This window comes from Erythranthe guttata, chromosome 5 (genome assembly GCF_056151865.1).
Source record: "Erythranthe guttata isolate IM_541 chromosome 5, IM_541, whole genome shotgun sequence".
Lineage (NCBI taxonomy): Eukaryota > Viridiplantae > Streptophyta > Magnoliopsida > Lamiales > Phrymaceae > Erythranthe > Erythranthe guttata.
Window position 1 is genome coordinate 14,307,423 of NC_142537.1, and position 13,960 is coordinate 14,321,382.

Here is a 13,960-nt window from a genome sequence, read left to right on the forward strand (position 1 = left end):
AGCATATTGAGATTAATATTAACATTAAAATTAGTATTAGCATTAGAATATGTACATTAGCATTTACATTAACAATATTAACATATTAGTATTAGAAATAATATTAATATTAGTATTACTATTAGTATTAATATTAGTATTAATAATAGTATTACTAATAGTATTAGTATTAATATTAGTGTTAATATTAGTTTTAATATTAATAATAATATTAATATTAGTCTAAATATCAATATCCATATCAACATCAGTATCAGTATCAATATCGGTATCGGCATTAGTATCGGCATCAGTATCGTTATCGGCCTCGGCATCGGTATCGGTATCGGTATCGGTATCAGTATCAGTATCAATATCAGTATCAATATCAGTATCATTATCAGTTTCAGTTTCAGTTTCAGTTTCAGTATCAGTATTCGTATTCGTATCAATATTAGTATCATTATCAGTATCAACATTTGTATCAATATCAGTATCGATATGAGTGTCAGTATCAGTATCAATATCAGTATCAGTATCGATATTAGTATCACTATCAGTATCAATATCAGTATCAATATCAATATCAATATTAGTATCAATATTAGTACGAATATCTGTATGATTGTGAGTATCAGTATGAGTATGAGTATCAATATTAGTATGAGTATCAGTATGAGCATCGGTATTAGTATCATTATCAATATCAAATATAACATAAACAATCATCTAGGGGATTTTGGTAATTACCGATAAGTGGGGGTGCTTTCATTTACCCTAAGTTCATGAGGATTTTCGTAATTTATCCTATTTACAACGATTCGTTATTTTCACGTCTTAACGTTTGCTTATACCCTTATGTTATTTTAAATTATTTTAATGTCAGCTTGATAATATAATTAAATATTGATTTCTAATATATTTAATATATGTTACTTGATGTTTCAGGTACCACACATAAGGAATTAGATATAAAAGTTGCGAGATTGAATATTTGTTTTTTTTATAAAAAATAATAGATAATTGCAAAAACATTGATGCAAAATTAGAATTAGGAATGTGATTAAGATTAGCATTAGAATTAGGTTTATAATTAATATTCTTTGAATTAGTATTAGTATTAATACTAGGATTCGGATTCAGATTGTAATTAGGGTTAATAGAGCATTAGAATTAATATTAGAATTATGATTAATATTAGTATTATAATTATAATTAAGATTATGATTATTGATTAGTACTACAATTAGTGATATGTATTAGTATTATGATTATGATTAGCATTAGAATTAGGATTATGGTTAGAATTAAAATTAAATTATAAATAGAATTAACATTAGCATTAACATTAGTATTATTAGTAGTAAAATTATTAGGATTATAATTAATGTTAGAAATAGGGTTAGGATTAAAATTATGATTAGGATTAGAATCATGATTAGTGTTATGAATAGGATTAGGAATAAGATAAGGATTTGGATAATATTAGTATTACAATTATAATCAGCATAAGCATATTGAGATTAATATTAACATTAAAATTAGTATTAGCATTAGAATATGTACATTAGCATTTACATTAACAATATTAACATATTAGTATTAGAAATAATATTAATATTAGTATTACTATTAGTATTAATATTAGTATTAATAATAGTATTACTAATAGTATTAGTATTAATATTAGTGTTAATATTAGTTTTAGTATTAATAATAATATTAATATTAGTCTAAATATCAATATCCATATCAACATCAGTATCAGTATCAATATCGGTATCGGCATTAGTATCGGCATCAGTATCGTTATCGGCCTCGGCATCGGTATCGGTATCGGTATCGGTATCAGTATCAGTATCAATATCAGTATCAATATCAGTATCATTATCAGTTTCAGTTTCAGTTTCAGTTTCAGTATCAGTATTCGTATTCGTATCAATATTAGTATCATTATCAGTATCAACATTTGTATCAATATCAGTATCGATATGAGTGTCAGTATCAGTATCAATATCAGTATCAGTATCGATATTAGTATCACTATCAGTATCAATATCAGTATCAATATCAATATCAATATCAATATTAGTATCAATATTAGTACGAATATCTGTATGATTGTGAGTATCAGTATGAGTATGAGTATCAATATTAGTATGAGTATCAGTATGAGCATCGGTATTACTATCATTATCAATATCAAATATAAGTATTAGTATTAGTTTTACTATTAATATTAATATTGCTATGAGTATCAGTATTAGTGTCAATATCAGTATAGGTATTAATATTAGTATTAATATAATATTACTATGAGTATCAATATGAGTATAAGTATTAGTATCAGTATCATAATTATTATTGTTATTAGTATCAGTATTAATGTTAGTATTAGTATTAGTATTACAATTATTATTAATATTAGTATCAATATCACTATTAGTATCACTATAAGTATCAGTATTATTATTAGTATTAGTATTAGTCTTATTCTTCGTATTAGTATTAGTATTAGACTATTAGTATTAGTATCAATATTAGTATCAATATAACTATCATTATCAATGTAAGTATCAGTATTATTATCACTATTAGTATCAATATTAGTATTATTCTTAGATTTAGTATTATTCTTAGAGCCTGTTTGGCTAAGCTTATAAGCTCTTAAAAACATATTATAAGATGTTTAGGAGCTTATAAGTTGTTAAAAGGTGTTTGGTAAAAAAAATGCAAAAGATCTTATTTTTTCAAAAAATAAGCTGTTAGGGAGCTTATAAGATGTTTTTAAAAAAGTACCTCTACCCCACCTTTTTTCTTTAAGATCTTATTTGCTTATTTACTAAAACACTTAAAATACAAAATAACCCTCAAATACTTTATTATATTACATGAATACTAATAATATTTATATTCTATCAAAACAACGTATTATTGTAATCAAGATTAATAATTAGTTAAATATAATTATCGTAATTATCATAGTAATTGTAAAAAAAATTATTCTCTATTTATATTTTATATGTATATAAAAATACACGAATATTCTTATTATCTCCATAATATATTATATTTCTTTCATCTACAAAAAAAAAAAAGTATATTTCTTTTACAACTTTTATTTTATATTATTATATAATTTTATATTATTATTATTATTTGAAAAAATAATTTTTAAATATTATAATAATATTTTAGGAACAAAAGTATTTGAGTCAAATAAGTTTAACAATTATACTGGCGTCATGTACTATTTTGTCATTACAGCAATAAACAGACCTTTTATTTCCAAACACCTGAACAACTTATAAAAACAAAAAGTAACTTATAAGCTACATATCCAAACACTTTAAAAAATAATTTTTAAAATAAGATCTAACAGCTTATCAGTTCCTAAAACATCTTATCAGATGTAGGAGCTTATAAGACGTTTTAGATAAGCTTAGCCAAACGGGCTCTTAGTATTAGTATTAGTATTAGTATCAATATGAATATTAGTATTAGTATTATTATTAGTATTAGTATTGGTGTGAGTATGAGTATTATTATTAGTATCAGTATTAGTATTTATATAAGTATTAATATCGGTATTAGTATTAGTATCGGTATTAGTATTAGTATCAGTATTAGTATTAGTATCAATATTAATATTAGTATAAGTATTTTTATTTCCTTCCATTTTACTTACTTGAATTCGTGTTGTTATAAAGAGATAATCGTTTTAATATTATTATTTTTTCTCATTTCAAAACTGACATCCGTGCAACGCACGGGTGAAGTACTAGTTGTTATGATGTCTTATCTCCACTTAAAAAACTAATATAAATTAATTTGATGGAAATTTAAATTTAATTTATGGGGAAATATGCATTACACCTTTCACTTAGAAAATATTTTGAATTAAACCCAATTGAGTTTAAAGACTTTTCCCATAAATGTATCTTAATCTAAATTAGTGAGAATCCCTACTAGCCATCATAAGACTAAGGTGCCCTTATATGTTCGGTTTTAACGTAATACAATTTTATTTCTCTCTTTCATTCTCTCGCTCTCGCTCTCTCTCTCATTCTCTCGCTAATTTTATTTCTCTCTTTCATTCTCTTGCTCTCGCTCTCTCTCTCATTCTCTCGCTAATTTTATTTCTCTTTCATTCTCTCGCTCTCTCTATCGTTCACAATTTCTTCTTCTTTTTTTCCCTTCTTCTTCAGGTCTGTAAACCCCCGCTGTCGGAGTCAACAATACCCTTTAAACGCCGCCGGCCAAAGCCCGTTGCAGGAGGCCCTCCTCCACTGATGTTGGAGATCGTCTCCCCCCTCGTCCAACACCACCACATCGACGTCTGGTACAATTGGCAGCGGCGTCTCCCCCACCTTGTCGCCGCCTCAGTCGGGTGCGGATTTCTACATGGAGACTCCCTTTCTCTCAACGCGGAATACCAATATATATACTATATTAATTGGTAATTTTTTTTTCCTTTAATTAAGTGTCGAACTAGCAATAGAATATGTTATGGATCTGAATTTTCAGTTCTATTATTTGTTTGTTATGAACGCATACATTGATTTTCAATTATTCTGGATTTTATTGATGTTTGTGTTATTCTGCATATTCTGAATGTTAAATCTGGAAAAACCATTGAATTACAAGATTAGTCGGTTGTAGTGTAGTGTATTTTACAGAGTAGTCATATTTGACAGAGTAGTCGTGTTTAACAACTTTGTTATATTTGTCCTTTTTTTTTAGTGTTTCATATGTTCAACAATGTAGTCATATTTGACAGATAACATGAAGATCAAACGGAAGATTAAGTGCAATCGGTGCAACCGAGTTGGCTATGCAACAAAAAACATGTTCGATAGTCATTGTTGGTAGACACGGCCATGGGCCGGTTCGGGCCGGTTCACTCCGGTTCATTGTTCATTTTTTCCGAAACCGGAACCGGCCCGTATTACACACGGTTCCGGGCCGGCCCGAAAATTTAGATATATATATATATATATATATATATATATATATATATATATATATATATATATATATATATATATATATATATATATATATATATATTTAAAAAAAAAACTTAATGTATAAATAAATTAAAATAATTACTTTTAAATAGGAAAAAAACAAAAGGAAATAAATAAAAGGACTTTAACTTAATTTTATAGGAAAAAATGGGGTGTGAGGGTATTTATAAGAAAAAATGGGGGGAAAAAATTCAAAAAATAGCAAATAACGGCCGGTTCACCGGTTCACTGGGCCGATTCACTTTAATTTAAAATCCGGGTGAACCGCCGGGCCGCCCGGCGGTTCACGGTTCACCAATACATAGAACCGGGCCCGTCCCGGGGACAACGGGCCGGTTCACCGGTCAACGGTTCGGGCAGGTTCGTCAACAGGCCGGTTCGGGCCGTTTCCGGGCCCAAAACCGGCCCGTGGCCATGTCTAATTGTTGGAGGATCACATTAGTTATTTTTGTTTTTTTGTAGTCATTTTTTTTCTGTTTACAATGTTTTTTTTCTATTAATGTTGCAAGCTTTTTCAAGTGCTGATTACTTGTAGTCACATTACGCAGAATCTAGTCAGTCATATTTCCGCTGTCCTGTTCAGTCACTATTATACAACCCGTAGTCACATAATAGTCATATTCTCGTTTTTTTGTTAAGAATCATGCTTCTACTGTCTGTTAATTACAATGTTTTACAAAGCACAGTCACATTCACATTATAGTCATATTCTTACTGTTATCTATATTCTTACTGTTATCTTGATAATTATGCTTCTACAATATGTTAATTACACTATTATGCACAACTTTGTCACATAATAATCATATTCTCACTGTTTTGTTAATGCCTACATAGAGATTCGAATGTGAATAGTTCAAATCAATACCAGAGACTGTATATGACTAGTAGGGGGTTATGGATGTATGACGTTGTACCAAATGTTTTCGATTTTTTGGTATGTAACTGCAGTTTCGAAGCAAGGAAATTTCGATTTGGGGGAGTTTTCAATTTAGGGGAATTTTCACTTTCGTGCGTCTTCTTCAGCGGATTTTATGTAATTTGATTTTTTTAATATGAAAGCAGTTTTGATTGGAAAGCAGATATTAATGCTAATTAATAGAGATTTAGGCGCCCATATTTAGGGATTTCAAAATTAATAGGCATTTAGCCGCCCATATTATTAGGGATTTCGAAAATCATGGTTAGGTGTTACAAATTGTGATAATTGCTGCGAGGGCAATATGGAAATAAATATTCTAGGGGTTATCACAAAGGAAGAATTATGGTATGGATATATCACTATTTTTTATCTATAGGAGGGGTTATTGCTAATGACCCCAATTTATACGTTCAAGTTTAAAATAAAGAAAATAATTTTATGTTTATTGTCTTTTTTTTATATACTTTACTTTTAAGAAAAAAAATTCTATGAAATTGGACGAAAATAAAAATAAATCGAAATTAAAAAATATTAATTACAATTAAATGATTATGTAAAATAATGGAATTTGTAGAAATTATTATTGGAAATAAAGGAGATATTTAGCTTAAGGAAAGGTATAATAGGTACAAAATAAAATTCATAAGGGGTAAGTGAAGGTTTTGATAGTACAAGGGATGCAAGTGAAAGTTTCTCATTAGTACAGGGGAGATAAATAATTAGTACATGGGAGATAAATGAAATTAGCCTACATAAAATACACAGTTTAGTCACTCATTAAATTAATCAGCATATTGCTTCTTATAGTTTGTGAAAATAATGGCTGAAATTGTTTTGCATTTAAGAAAACTAGTAACCGAACCCGTGCGTTGCACGGGGTTATATATTTCAATGAAACGACACAATAACAACTCAGTTATTAAATCGGAGCAATAAACCACAAATTATCACAAATATGATATACATTTGCTGCTTTACACTTCAAAATATTCATATAAAAAAAACCATAATCTCAAACATAGCTCCAATACAAAATAAATAAATATATATATCTTATATATAAAATATATAAAATCTGGATTTGATCTGAATTTATATTATGGAAAGTAATATCAAAATAAGCATTACTAATGGATTTGCAACAAAACCAATAATAACAACATGAAATAACATGAAAAGGCAAAGAACTGGGATATAGCAACCACCTACCAAAATAACTAATAAAAACGAAGTGGAAACAAAACTAACTACGTACGAAAGTTTCAAAATTAAAAAAAAAAACATGACTTATAATATGTATCACCGAGGGAAAAAAAATAAACTAAAGTTTATATGTATATTTATATAACAAAATTTTAGATAGAGTAATACACTTGAATTTTCATCTTCATGCTGAATAAAATTTTCAATCTTCTTCGTCGAGTGCCTGCAACAAAAATAAATTAATAATATAATTGTAGATTCTAAAAAAAAGGGATGTATATTTTTTCTTATCCACCTTCATTCTATCTTTTATTCATCGTTTGTCATCGTCCTAACGGTGTAAAGCGACCAATTCTTCTTCACACTCATTTCACTGATTTGTATTTTAAATAAAAATTATTTATTAACCAACATCTGAAACTCTATGTGAAGCGTGTTGCTCAGTAGTTCATAAACAAAATGATCCAATAATAATTTAATGATCAAAATATAAATAATTTGAAACAATGATGGTATATATTTAATATATGATAGAAGATTATCACCTTTTTCATATCTCCAACTACCTCGCTTGCACTTTTGCCGATAAATTGTTTGACCATTCCATCAAATAGCACTAAAGAAGTAGATGATGTACTATCAACAATGGTAACCTCAATCCTATATCTGAATACAAACACGTAAGATTTTCCTTCAATTTTATTAATATTCATGGATTAATAATAAAAATATTAATTTTTAACCTAAATATATTATAATTCACCGAGGTATAGTAGGCACATTCCTATCACACCTCTCACAGAAATATTTGGATCCATTTGGTCTGACTTTCTTCATACAACTTTTGCACGAAATATACCACCATTTCTTTTTCAAATCAATTTTGAAGATTGTGGCTAGCAAAACCACGGTACAATCCTAAAATAATAATATAAATTAATTTTGTATCCATATATTATATGAATCGTTGAACAAATATAATGTTAGTATATATAAAACAACTTACATCCAGTGTATCTACCAGCTCGGCAATACTCATTTTCTCAACAACTCATCATTCACGGACACTGAGTGTTCACTTGAAATTTGAGATACTCTTTGAGTGAGAGATTCATCTCCTTACAAAAGTCCATATGTATGTTGAAGATGAAAACAATAATAATTATGATATTAGACGAAATCACATATTAAATATAATTGGGGAAAAAGAAAGGACAAACAGACTACATGTCTCTATAGTTAAGAGCCTCTTTCAAGTTTGGGTTTATGAGCAGATTTGATCCGTGATAGTGAGAAGAAATATTCTTTTTACCTGTGATATAATTTAATATATATTATATTGACATGTTTATTATGAAACTAAGTAAGACGTAAAGACGAAACCTACTTGGACCAAATAACTATATCTACCTTTAAAACTCTTTATTTTGCAAAGTTGCAATACAATGATAACCGGACTTTGTGGGTCGTGATTGACGAAAAAACTATCCAATTTATCAGCATATGAGTTCCACAAAGCACAATTAATTTTGTTGCCACTGCCCACATAAAAACAAAGAAAAATTAAATTCAACATATAATTAAAAGACGAATGATGAAGTTGGTTAGAAAATTTGCTTTTAGATAAAACTGTTGCAATTATAATGAATTATACAATCATTCTTACTTCAAGTCTTGAAGAACTACATCAAGTAATTTATTGGTCCTTCTGTTGATGCATGGCTATCTCCTTTGTGGGATTTGTCTCGACCACGTGCCCAATTACATCTAAGAAACAGTACATTAATTGATTTCACTGTAACCGAATGAAAATAAGTAAGAGACTGAAAATTACAGTTTTACCTATTAACCAATCATCTTTGTTGTTGTTCTGAATTTGTTTAAACTCCATAAAGTCAAAGCTAAGATTGGGAATTTCTTCTGCACCGAATGATGTGATGGTGGTTGATCCAATGCTTATAATTTTGTACCGATGGCCAGTGATTCGAGCGTTCCCACTGTTTGAACTAACGATGAAGTTACAAAACATGTATGTTTTTTCTTCCTTTAGTATAGCTTTGAACGTAGTCATATGTTGCTTTTTGATGCTGGCATGTACCTTGCCGCCCTACCATAAGTATATATAATGTATATATAAATTATCAACAATATACATATATTTTGTAGACGTAATTAAAATAAATAAATAAATAAATAAACGTTTTGCATATCACCTTGGAATCCATGAGCAGCATATCAAGACTAACAATTACATATTTGTTGTCATAATGCGGAACAAACCAAAACAAAATTACTCGTACAATAACTCTCCAAGCCATTGTAGTGGGACTAAGGTCAACAATATTTGTGATATTAGGAGCCATTATAGAAATCCTACAAAAATTTCAGGATATACAGATTAAAAAGTGAATGAGGATGTGAGAATGAAATATGTATGCATATATATTAAAAAAACCACTGTTTCGGTTGTTTTACACATGGTAACTATCTAAGTAGTGGGAGAGTGGATAGAAAATTTATTCTCTAAAAAACTACTATGTAAATATAATTATCCGAATATATAAACAAATAAAAAAGCCAGTGTGTAGTGAAGTAGTGGGGTGCTATAGTGGGTGGTATGGGTAGTTACAATTGGACAATTCAATGTATGTACGAAAACTTACTTTTATCACACTTAACTTTTTTTTTTTAATTATAAACCCATTTAATCTGATTTTTCAAAATTAGTTACCGAACTTTTTTTTTTAAGAAATCAAAGTTTATTAAGAATAGGAGTTATCGTCAGAATATAGAAGTTTATTAAAAATATCACTATTTGATTTCTTAAAAATTAACTCCTATTTAATTATAAACACCCGTACTTTTTTTTAATCATAAAGGTTTTTTATTTGATTTTTCAAAATTCATGGAAACTTTGATTTCTTAAAAATTAAAGTTTTTCGTGTTTAGAATGCGTTCTTCGGACCTCGATAACTCCTATACATTTTATTTATTAAATTCTTAGTGACAATGAAAGATGAATTAGCGAAGTTAATATATTATATTAATGAAATTAAATATATTATATTAATCAAATTATATTACATTATGTAACATCAGAGTTTATTTGCCTATATATTAATATGCATATAAAATTTTTAAGAGAACTCTTCGAATTTTTATCTAATAAGATCTAATTAAAGGGGAAAAAAATAATAAAATTCTGTAAATAATAAGTCGTAGGACAATAATAAATGGAGAAAAGAAAATGGATATCTGATGTTTGTTGTCTAAGAAAACATTAACAATTAGTAACTTACTGCGTTGGAAATACTATTCTTGGCTACAATGCAAATAAATAAAGTAGATCATTAACAATAACTTAAACTTAACTTAATCAACATGTAACTAAATGTAAGTACTTACCATTGAAACTTTTTACCATGCATAATTGCAAAATAATAATGATAGGGCTATCCGATCTGTCATTGATCAAATGTGTGGACAGTACCTCAGCATATTAGTCCCATAGAGCACATTTAAGTTTGTTGCCACTGGAAATAACAATTGAAAAAATAAGAAACAGAAATAAATATAAACAATAATAAATTAAACAACGCATACATATTATAAGTCTTGAGGGCCGACTTCCAACAGCTTGTGGCTCCGCCCATTTTTGCTTAGTTCTCTCAAAGCATCCCTTTCAATAACATGTCCAATAACATCTAAAAGGAAATAATTGTTATACAAAAAAACATAAAATTTTGGTATAAATTAATGGAACACATAATTTAACAAAATGAAATTACCTAAAAGCCATGTATCATCCCCGTCATTAATGATATCACGGAAATCCGTAAAATTAAAAGTGACAACATGAATATTTTCAGCAAGGAAATCAGTTACTCGAGTAGTGCTAATAAACACAATCTTGTGAGTATGGCGAGTTGATCTGAATTTTGGATCGCTTGGAGCCACCATAAAATTTTGAAATATGTAGGTATTACCTTCATTCACAATAAGTTCAAACTTTTTCAAGTGATTACGTTTTATAGAAGCATGGATCTTGTCACCCTAAAAAAAAATTAGAAATTATATCAAAATATTGTTTTAACCATTAGCGAAAAAAACACATAAATAAATAACTACCTTATTGTCTATTAAGACCATATCGATACTGATGTTTTCATTTGGATTGCTTTTGCTAGGAACTTTCCACAGACGCATGACCCGAACCACCACTTTCCAGTCAAATCGACACGGCTTAAGATCAATGAGGTTGGTCGTTGTTTGTGCCATTTTGGTCCTGTTTTGCGCCATTCTATATGAAAATTGAACAATATATTGAGGATGTAAAGAATTCAAGAAAAATAAATGGAATTCAATATCAATCTAATAAAACAGAGAAAGAAAAATAAAAAAAGAGTAAAACAAAAATCCTCCCATGTCATATGTGCTCTGCACAATTTTTTTTCTCCCTTTTTCTACATCTCTCTTCGCTCTCTCTCTCTCTCTTTCTGGATCTATTCTGTATATCTAGGGTTTGAATTCACTAGGCCAAAACAGCTCACTTGCGACGTTTTTTTTGGCGACGATTCTGGAATCGTCGCTAGTTTGCGACGATTTAGACTAAAAAACGTCGCAAGATATCGGAAAATAAGATTTCGATGGAATATCTCGCGACGATAATAGTAATCGTCGCAACTATGCGACTAATCTCACTAAAACGTCGCAAACCAAAAAAAATAAATAATAAAGCACTCTCGTAGCGACGTTTTTATATAAACGACGCATGAAAAATACTTTTTGCAATTTATTTTTTTACCTTAGCGACGAATATGACGTATACGTCGCTAGTGCAATTGTGAAAAATAACATTTTATTGGGTTGGCGACGAATTTGGATAAACGTAGCGTAATAAAGAGGAAATATTAAATAATATTTATTCGTAGCGACGAAAAGAGTTTATTCGTCGCACGTAAAATATTTTGTTAAAAAATTATAATTATTATAGTGTAATAATCGTCGCCAAAATAATTATTGAAAAAATCCCGCTTTTATGTAGCGACGTTTCCTATAGAAACGTCGCAAGTCTATTTAAATTTTTTTTTTGGTTTGCGACGAAAGTGTTTAAAAACGTTGCTACGAGATTCGTTTAAATATGACGTTGCGACGATTTGTTTGTAATCGTCGCAAACATTTTAATTAGACTGCAGGCCCTAATCCCATTTTCCCCATTTTCTCCAATTTTCTTCTCATTTCTCTCTCTTTCTTCTCTTCCCCTCCGCCGGCGCCCCCCCTCCGTCGGGGCCTCCCCCTTCGCCGCCGGCGTCCGCCACTGCCGCTGCTCTCCGCCGTCCGCCGTGCGCCGCTGCGCTCCTCCGCCATCTCTCCGCCGTCCGCCGTCCGCCGCTGCGCTCCTCCGCCCATCTCTCCGCCGCTGCTCTCCACCGTCAGCCCATCGATCTGTCCGCCGTTGCTCTCCGCCGTCTGCCCATCTCTCCGCCGTCCGCCGCTGCTCTCCACCGTCAGCCCATCGATCTCTCCGCCGTTGCTCTCCGCCGTCTGCCCATCACTCCGCCGTCCGCCGCTGTTCTCCGCCGTCAATAGCTAGCCCTAATTTGCTCCTCTCTACCTAGCTCTCGATCAACAACCACAAAAAAGTAACTTTGATCTCCATGCTTATGTCAACATGAATTGATAGAATTTGTTTGGTTTTTGGATATCTGAAAACTTTGTTATAGTTTATTACGTCTAACTGAAAATTTGTTTGGTTTTTGGATTTTCTTATTTTCCCCTCCCTAATATTGTTTTGTTTAGTAATTGTTTGCTTTTTCATTGAAGGGTTTGTGGGTAAATTTTTTTCCTTTTTTTCACATTGTGAACTGTTTTCAGTATTTATTGCAATTGATGTTCAGAAGATATATTTTCTTTCCGTTGACGGCGAAAATAAATTAGATATAATAGCATGAATTTGTGGTTGTATAAACATGGGGCTTTCTTTTTCTATTGGATATTTGTTCTTCTGACATTGGTTCTCTGAGATATGGACATTTCAAAAATGGTAAACATGTAGGTGTTAATATCGTAAAGATGACTCCCTGATCTTGTTATCGTGGTTTTTTCTCCTTGTAGAATTATGTAATAATTTGTAATGTGGAACTGATGATGATTAGTTTACCTGTCACTCACCGTTTTTTTTTTTAATTGAGATTCATATAGATAGTCTTTCGTGTAATGAAACTGCTGGGAAGTCCATCTTGTTTTGATTCTCCAACAAATTTTACTGGAAACACTTGCCATGCTTTTGTCCGGCGTTTATTTTTTTATTTTACCATTTTCTATGCACTTCCTTCATATAATTTCTTGAACAATATGCTCTCTACTCTTGTTTCCATGCATTAATATCTTTGACAATTGTTTGTTGCTCATTTATTTGGAAAACAATTCAACTATCTTCAGGAAAATGTCAAGACTAAACATCCTCTGTTGCTCTACGAGTCAAAGTTGTACAAACTACTCCAAGGAGGAAGTAATAATCTTTCTTTTTTTTTTCAAGTTTTAATTGCTAGGTGTTCTTTTCGTTTTTTTTAAGGGTTCTAAATGTGGTAATTTCCAATTGTGGTAGCTAGAATTCCAAATGTCAGATGGTTTGGGGTTGAAGGAGACTATAATGTTCTCGTGATGGATTTATTGGGACCTAGTCTGGAAGACCTGTTTAACTTCTGTAGTCGGAAGCTGTCTCTAAAGACTTTTCTCATGCTTGCGGATCAGATGGTATGGTATTCTGTTTGCTTGTGCTTTTGGTCAAGATCTTGAACAATTTCATGTTTCATAATGTACTGAA

General features: G+C 30.2%; 1 long non-coding RNA gene across 2 annotated transcripts; it reads left to right on the forward strand.

The window, feature by feature from the left end:
- Positions 1-12,303: 12,303 nt before the first annotated feature.
- LOC148770706 (uncharacterized) lies at positions 12,304-13,952 on the forward strand. Of its 2 annotated transcripts, none has more exons than XR_016031129.1 (3): positions 12,304-12,776; positions 13,576-13,645; positions 13,746-13,952. It is a non-coding gene; the product is annotated as an uncharacterized LOC148770706 (long non-coding RNA). The 2 variants fall into 2 exon arrangements; XR_016031130.1 differs by having other exon boundaries at positions 12,308-12,776; positions 13,742-13,915.
- Positions 13,953-13,960: the final 8 nt, after the last annotated feature.